The following is a 7,776-nucleotide window of genomic DNA, read 5'->3' as shown; positions in this document are numbered from 1 at the left end:
TCTATAAAGACCATATTTATAATACATTATAAGGGTATTCTTAAGCAGTTATAATGAATGTACAATGCATTATACAAAATTATAATATTCCCATCGTTGCCTTTACAGATGCACAAATCACTTTTGCACCATTTGTCATACAGGAGAAAAAAAAAAATCATTATGACAAGAGTTCATAACCTGTGTGCACACATTCGCAATCAGTTCCCTCAGATTTGTATCGAATTTCAATCCCTGTAGATATAGGTAAGGCAGGGCAAGTTTATTTATATAACACATTTTGTACACAATGGTAATTTAAAGTGCTTTACATAAAATAAAATAATTAGGGCCGGGACTCGATTAAAAAAATTAATCTAATTAATTAGAGGCTTTGTAATTAATTAATCGAAATTAATCGCATTTTAATTGCATATAAATATTTGAACTGAGAACAGTGAGAAGTAATTTTTTTTCACATGGATTTATAGTATACCATTGAATAATGACTGAATACATAAGCTTAAGCAACAAAATATTGTTTATTTTTGTTCAACCAAGTCTAGCAGACCAGTGCAATTTTTGCCATGAAGTGTAGCAATAGCATATTTAGAAACAATTTAGAAATAGTACATTTCAGAAATTAAATAGTACATTTCAGAAGTTCAGGAAGCTCATACACACACACACACACACACACACACACACACACACACACACACACACACAAACATATATATAACATTGGAAATACTGACTATTAGAAAACATCTCTCTGTTGCTTCAGAGGCCATAACATACTAAGTCCAACTCTCAATAACCTTGGCCAAAACGATAGAGTTCAACATAAACTGTTGCACCAACAAAATAATACATAGTTCAACATAAAGTGTAAAGTCCACGCTAGCTGCTATATGTTTTGCGTTGAGGTGATACTTGAGGCTCGTAGATGTGCTGCGGTGATATAAGAACACTAGTTGGTGCTTCAGTATAATCGGTCCGCCAAAACTCATCCAGTGAGAAACGTTCCGCGGTGCAAAAATAAGTTATTAAAAATGCGGGAATTTTTTTTGTGTAATTAATTAATCTTAGTTAACGCGTTATTTTTTGTGTAATTAATTAATCTCAATTAACGCGTTAAAGTACCGGCCCTAAAAATAATCATCAAAATAATCCCAAATATAATACAAGGAATTTAAAAACTTGAATGAATTTAAGACAATTAAAAATAGAAAATGTTGCATAAAATACAGTGCAATCAGTTCGGCCATTGCATAGTGCTCATTCAATAAATGCACTGCTAAACAGATGCGTTTTGAGTGTAGATTTAAAAGGGCTAATGTTATATCACATCTAATTTCTTCTGGAAGCTGATTCCAACTGCGGGCAGCATAATAACTAAAACCAGATTCAGAACCAGCTGAAACTAAGGTCTGTCTCCAGAATCACACCAAGATTCCCGAGTTGATTTTTAGTTGTTAGACACCTAAAGTCAATTCATGCATTCACCTTGAAAACTTCATCTTTGTTTCCAAATGCAATGACTTCAGTTTTTCTTTGTTTAACTGAAGAAAGTTCTAGAACATTTAAAGAAAGTTCTGGCACATTCAACTGTTATTTTAAAGAGGGGGGGGGGGGGGTGAAATGCTATTTCATGCACACTGAGTTTTTTACACTGTTAAAGAGTTGGATTCCCATGCTAAACATGGACAAAGTTTAAAAAATTAATTTGTACGTTTGAAGGAGTATTTTTGTTCCAAAAATACTCCTTCCGGTTTGTCACAAGTTTCGGAAAGTTTTTTTCGAGTATGGCTCTGTGTGACGTTAGATGGAGCGGAATTTCCTTATATGGGTCCTAAGGACACTTCTGCCGGAAGAGCGCTCGCTCCCGTATAGCACAGCACTGAGAGCATTCACTGATCAGAGCGAGAGCGTCGCGAAATGTCACAGAAGTGTGTTTTTGGTTGCCAGGGCAAGACAACCCTGCACAGATTACCAAAAAAAACAGCATTAAGGGACCAGTGGATGGAGTTTATTTTTACAGAGTATCAACGGAGTTGTGCAAGTGTTTGTGTTTGTTCCCCTGCATTTCGAAGATGCTTGTTTTACAAACAAGACCCAGTTTGACGCTTGATTTGCACATCGTTTATTTCTTAAGGATAATGCAGTCCCAACGAAAAAGGGTCACGATCGTGTGTTGGAACCGCAGGCAGTGAGTAAAACTGCTTCAAATATCTCTGTGTTGTTAACTTAAGGTGGGCGTACACAGTGCGATTTTTGCTGTCGTACGAGTTTGCATGCGATTTTTTTCAATCGTGTGGAAATCGCGTATTCTCGTATGGACGCGGCTCGTATCATTTGCAATGAATTACGAGCCGAGCAGAGTGGCTTACGAGCACTTCCCGACCTCCCGATCATTTTTAAACATGTCTAAAAAGTTCGTGATCTATCGGTTTGAATTCGTGACATTGGTGCGGTTGAACGAGCCGATTTGGTAATTTATCTGAAGTTGACCAATCACAAACTAGGAAAACCACAGAAGAAGAATGACAAAGACGGCAGCGCCACGGCGAATGAGGATTATTGACCAGGAGGATAAACTCGCTGCACTCTGGCAGGATGATGTTTCTAGCAATGAGTACCATGCTTTTTAGTTCTCTTTCTCTCTCTGTCTCTCGCGCTCTCTCTCACACACACGCATATGTAGTTTACAGGGACTCTCCATAGACGTAACGGTATTCTATACTGCACATCCCCAAACACTACCTCTATCCATCACGGAATATGCATGTTTAAAATTTTTATTAAATACCATATAGTATTTTTTTAAAGCCATTTGGTTTACGAGGGCACAGGAATTGTCCTCACAAACCATGTTTACATTGCAATACCTATTTCAGATATTTAAACCAACACACACACACACACAGGGTAAACAAACGTCCCGGTTTCCTATTGCTGAAAAATAACCTGTACGTGTGGGAAACAGTCACGGCTCGTATCAATATTTGATATGCATTTATGAGAGAGGGAGAGCAGTTATATTAGGCGCGTTCCACTTGAAGCAGCACTGCACGCACAGAATGATCACCTGTATGACATCAAAGTACCGCAAGAGCGATTCAAATGCATTGGATAAGTGTGCTCGCTTATCGCTCTCGCGGTAGAGAAGAAGCCTGGGTGATTTTACAACTAAATGGGAACAGGGGATAATTTACATGGAGGGCCCTAGGAAAGGGCACTCCCATCACAGTAATCAAGATATCTCTTGACTCTTCAGATCTGTATTATCTTCTAATCTACTTTTGTAAGATTGAGACCATTGTACCAGTTGCACTGAGACATTTCCAATGATACTAAACATGGCCCGGTTCCCCAAAACGTTCTTATCCTATGTTCTTAACCTATTCCTTAACCTCTCTCTTAACCTTATGGCATGATTCCTGACACGTTCGTACGCTAAGTATATCTTCTGTAAGTCACACTTTCGTAAGGTTGGTCTGGACCAATCGTAAGCTCTCTCTTAGCGTTGTTTGAGCTCAAAACGCTACTGTACAGCAGTCTTTAGAAACCAGCGCAGCGAAGTACAAGTCAAACTATGGTATGTTGACAATGTTTTGGCTCAATGATTTTAAGACTCATAATAAATTATGTTCGCAATGGATACAGGCCTATTTATGAAGTTGACTTTATGTGGTGGTAGTTAGCCTAGGCTTTTTCGTAATGTAATTTAAAGCAAATTGACAATCAATTTATGGATAATTAAAATCTGGTAAACAATTTGTCTCTAAATGGCTAAGATCTATAAATGGCATGGTGGGTTCCAGTAAGCGACCAACTATATTGACTATGGCAGCGAAGGTGTAATTGTATTGAATCAAAGACGGAGCCGGACGCGGAGCCGGATGCGGAGCCGGACGCGGAGCCGGATGCGGAGCCGGACGCGGAGCCGGACGCGGAGCCGGACGCGGAGCCGTTTAGTCCATGTAAATTTTTTTATTCGGCAAAACTTAAGACCTTTTGACACTTTTCCTGTCGAAGCTATATAAAAAAAAATTCGCCTCCCAAGACAGCTCATAATGGAGCTGCTGGACCTTCTCAGACCTGCGCTTGCCAGGCTAACACGGCGGAATTTTGCTTTAAGCCCTGAAGGCCAGCGCTATTTTTTTTTTCTTTCTTTCTTTTTTTTTTTTTTGCTACAGAGATTCATTGAGGTCCTGGGAGAGGGCTACATTCTATGCAAGACCTCGGTGTGGAGGTGCGTCCACACTGTCACCAACGCCTTTCTGCGCCATGCCGGGGATTACATCCTGGTGGATCACACACTCATCCCTATCGCCAATCCATCAGTGATTAATCAGGTGTACATATCGCGAAAGAGAGACGTTGCCATAAACGTGCAGGTTATAGTGGACCATATGGGTGTGATCTCTGATCTGGTGGCAATGTCCAGCAAAACATCAAGTTCCTCTGACGAAAGGCTTGGTGCCCCTTTTTACGTTGCTTCCCCAGCATATTTGCTATCTAACTCTGTCTCTCTCTGTTCATTGTAGATAGGTTGCTTTTTATTGAAAACATTAACCAATGGCAATCAATACCGCATTCAACAGAAGTAACTGCAGCTGCTTGCCAATCAATTCTGATTGTAAAGTACCTTACCATTAATATAAAAGTGTATTACATATTTTTTAGTCGTTAAACCCATGTCAAGAAGCGGCACGAGTGGCACAACAACGGGATGGATGATTAGCGAGGGATACCCGGTTCGTCTATCCGTCACAACATATCGTGTGAACATATTACTGACCATTTGATAATTTAATTTATAGTCTATATTCTACTGATAAGTTAAAATATGTTAAAATAAATGTTACTATAATAATTTAAGGAATGTTGTCTTTCTTAACGCTGTATTGCACCATCGCGTGAAGTGGAAATCGATTCATGAGCAATCGATGCCAACTAATTCAGCACCCTCACTTTGGACAGCGCTCTTGTTACGTCGGACGTAAGAGGCAGCGTGCTAAGAGCTTCCTAAGGGACACTTCGGGGAACACACTTAGGAACATAAACAACTTTGGTAAGATATATCTTTCGAGGTCTTCTTAGCACGCTAAGAGTGAGCTTTATCGGGAAACCGGGCCCATGAGTGTTAGTTCACTTGCATTGACATTTTCATGTAATCATTTTGAGCAGACTGAGTAGAAGGAAGAATGGGTGAAGGGATTTAAAATGAAACAACTGGCCAGAAGGGGAGGAGGTCTCCTGCTCCTCCACTGTCTCGAAGATGCCTGAGTATGTTTGTATTTTCTGCTTCTCAGGAGATCAAAGTATCTCAGGTTCTTTCATCCTTACAGGAGTAACTAGTAATGAGTAATAAATTAAATTTATGGAGTAATTAGCCGAACACTGCATGCTGCGGCCCAATTCACATGTCCATCCTAAATAGTAAATTTATAGAAAATCAAAATTAGAACTGATTAGAACTTAGAATGAGTATTCCAAAGGAACCTGGATGGTTTACTATTTCTGGTGGAAATTTGAAGTGCAGATTCATGCACACTCTTTTGGATAATATTGACCTTAACCCATTGAATACGCATAGGAGAGTTCTGTTGGAATTCAGCAAGAGAGATATCAGTCCTCTCCCATCACCAGTAGCTCTCTCCAAAATAAATATTGATGTTTTGCTGACATTGATTCGGTTAAAATATTTAAGTGATGTTATGATTTGACTATGAGAATGGCTCAGTGTTCTCCTAAAATACCACCATAAATTTCAGGAAACAAATTTGCCTAAAGCACTGTCAAACTCCGGTGAACTCAAAACACTCAAGAAAATGAAGATAAAATTTAGGGGTGCTCCGATCACGATCGGCCGATCGTTAATGCGCATCTCGTCAGTAAAGCCGGTTTTCTAATCAGCGGTTAATTCCATCAGGTGTGTGATTTCACATAGAGCAGCTGTTACTACACAGAGCCGTTGTTAACTGAGAAGATGCGCCAATAAACGCTGAAAATTAACGTGATTTGCGCATCTTCTCTATTAACAACGGCTCTGTGTAGTAACAGCTGCTCTATGTGAAATCACGCACCTGATGGAATTAACCGCTGATCAGAAAACCGGCTTTACTGACGAGATGCGCATAACGATCGGCCGATCGTGATCGGAGCACCCCTAATAAAATTATCTTTGATTATCCACACAGGAGATAAAACAACAAGAGGAAGGCATAGGACATGTGAAAACGGACAAGAGCTGATAAACACTAACTGGACAGACAGGAACATAAATACACAGACAAATTAAGATAATAAAACTCTGCAGGACAGTGGGCACTCCAAGATCGATTTTGCCTATCCCTGCTCTATTAAGTGCACTTAGGTAAGTCACATATGTTCTCTCCACTGCAGGAAGATAATACTTATAAAACCTAAGCCCTATTCGGACGGGACTAGTTTTACAGGGGGTCGTTAGAGAAATCTGCGTTTCACAGACGTACTTGGTGATATTAATCCCGTCCGAATCTGCCACGTCTGTGTTTTTCTCACACAACCTCTGTGATAATTCCAGAGCAAATTACCTACCGTTTTTCAGCAAACTCAGTGATCCTCTGAGAAAACTAATCCCGTCCGAATGCGAATGTCTGTGATTGCCGGTGATATTTTATTTCACACCACGTTTCCTTGTGTGTTTTGGCCAACGTGAATTACCGTAGATGCTCTTACTGCGCGGATGTTTGATATATTTGCTTAGAGGCAAATAAATAATAATAAAAAAATAATACAAATAATAAAATCAAGAGCAAGATGGCGTAAACTGTTAATACCGGCTATTGCAATATCAGCATCAGGTAAGATTACTCGCGTTCATTTATGTACTCTGTTACATAATGTTTAATTACATTTAATAATAATAATAATAAAAAAAAAGGATAACAAGTTAAACTAAAGGAACCACACATTAACATGGTTTTGCTATACTAGCCATTTAGTATTTATTGTGTAATAATACTAAGGCAATCATTCTGAATGAATGCAATGCACGCATACAGAGCGCGTGATCTCTGTGACGCCCAGATGCACAAATCAGACCCTCCCACTTCTGTAATAAACACGGAGATACTAGTCCAGTCCGAATTGGTACATGAAAATCACAGACGTCAGGTGGTAAGAATCGAAACTCAAATGTAGTTTAGAAAACTAGTCCCGTCCGAATAGTGCTTTAGCTTTGGAAAAATACTTTGTAATACAAATGATTATATTATTTGGATTTCTATTAATGCAATACAATGAATCACAGCTGTCTAGTCTCCCAGTGGCTTGCATTATTTGCCGTTTAGTAATTTACACCCAAAGCCTTTTTTTTTTTTTACATTTTACAAATTTAGACTGAATTAGTACTGAATTGTTTTTAGTCAGTTTATTTTAATGATTTGGAACGGGTACAAAGGATTGTGGGTGATTGAAGGTCACGGATGATGCAGCCCATGCATCCTTCAAATTTAGCTGAATGAGGGATGTGAAACAAAGGCTTTATTGAGTGTCCCAACAAGGAAGAAGGCAAGAGTCAAAAAGACAGGAAAGCCAATAGTCACTCTTGGCAGCACGGGGACTCAAATGGGCAGTCAATTCCCCAGAGGTCCATGGAGTGAAATCCACTAGAGGGAAGAGACATAATTCACAGGAACAGCCGGGATCAGAGACTCAAATAAACTCTGTAACAACAACAAACAATCTGACAACACAGGATGAAAAGCACAGACATTGAATGGCTGAGCTGATGACATCCCACAC

The sequence above is a fragment of the Carassius gibelio genome, chromosome A20 (genome assembly GCF_023724105.1).
Source record: "Carassius gibelio isolate Cgi1373 ecotype wild population from Czech Republic chromosome A20, carGib1.2-hapl.c, whole genome shotgun sequence".
NCBI lineage: Eukaryota > Metazoa > Chordata > Actinopteri > Cypriniformes > Cyprinidae > Carassius > Carassius gibelio.
The sequence above is the reverse complement of the archived record's forward strand: the minus strand, read 5'-3'. Positions refer to the sequence as shown.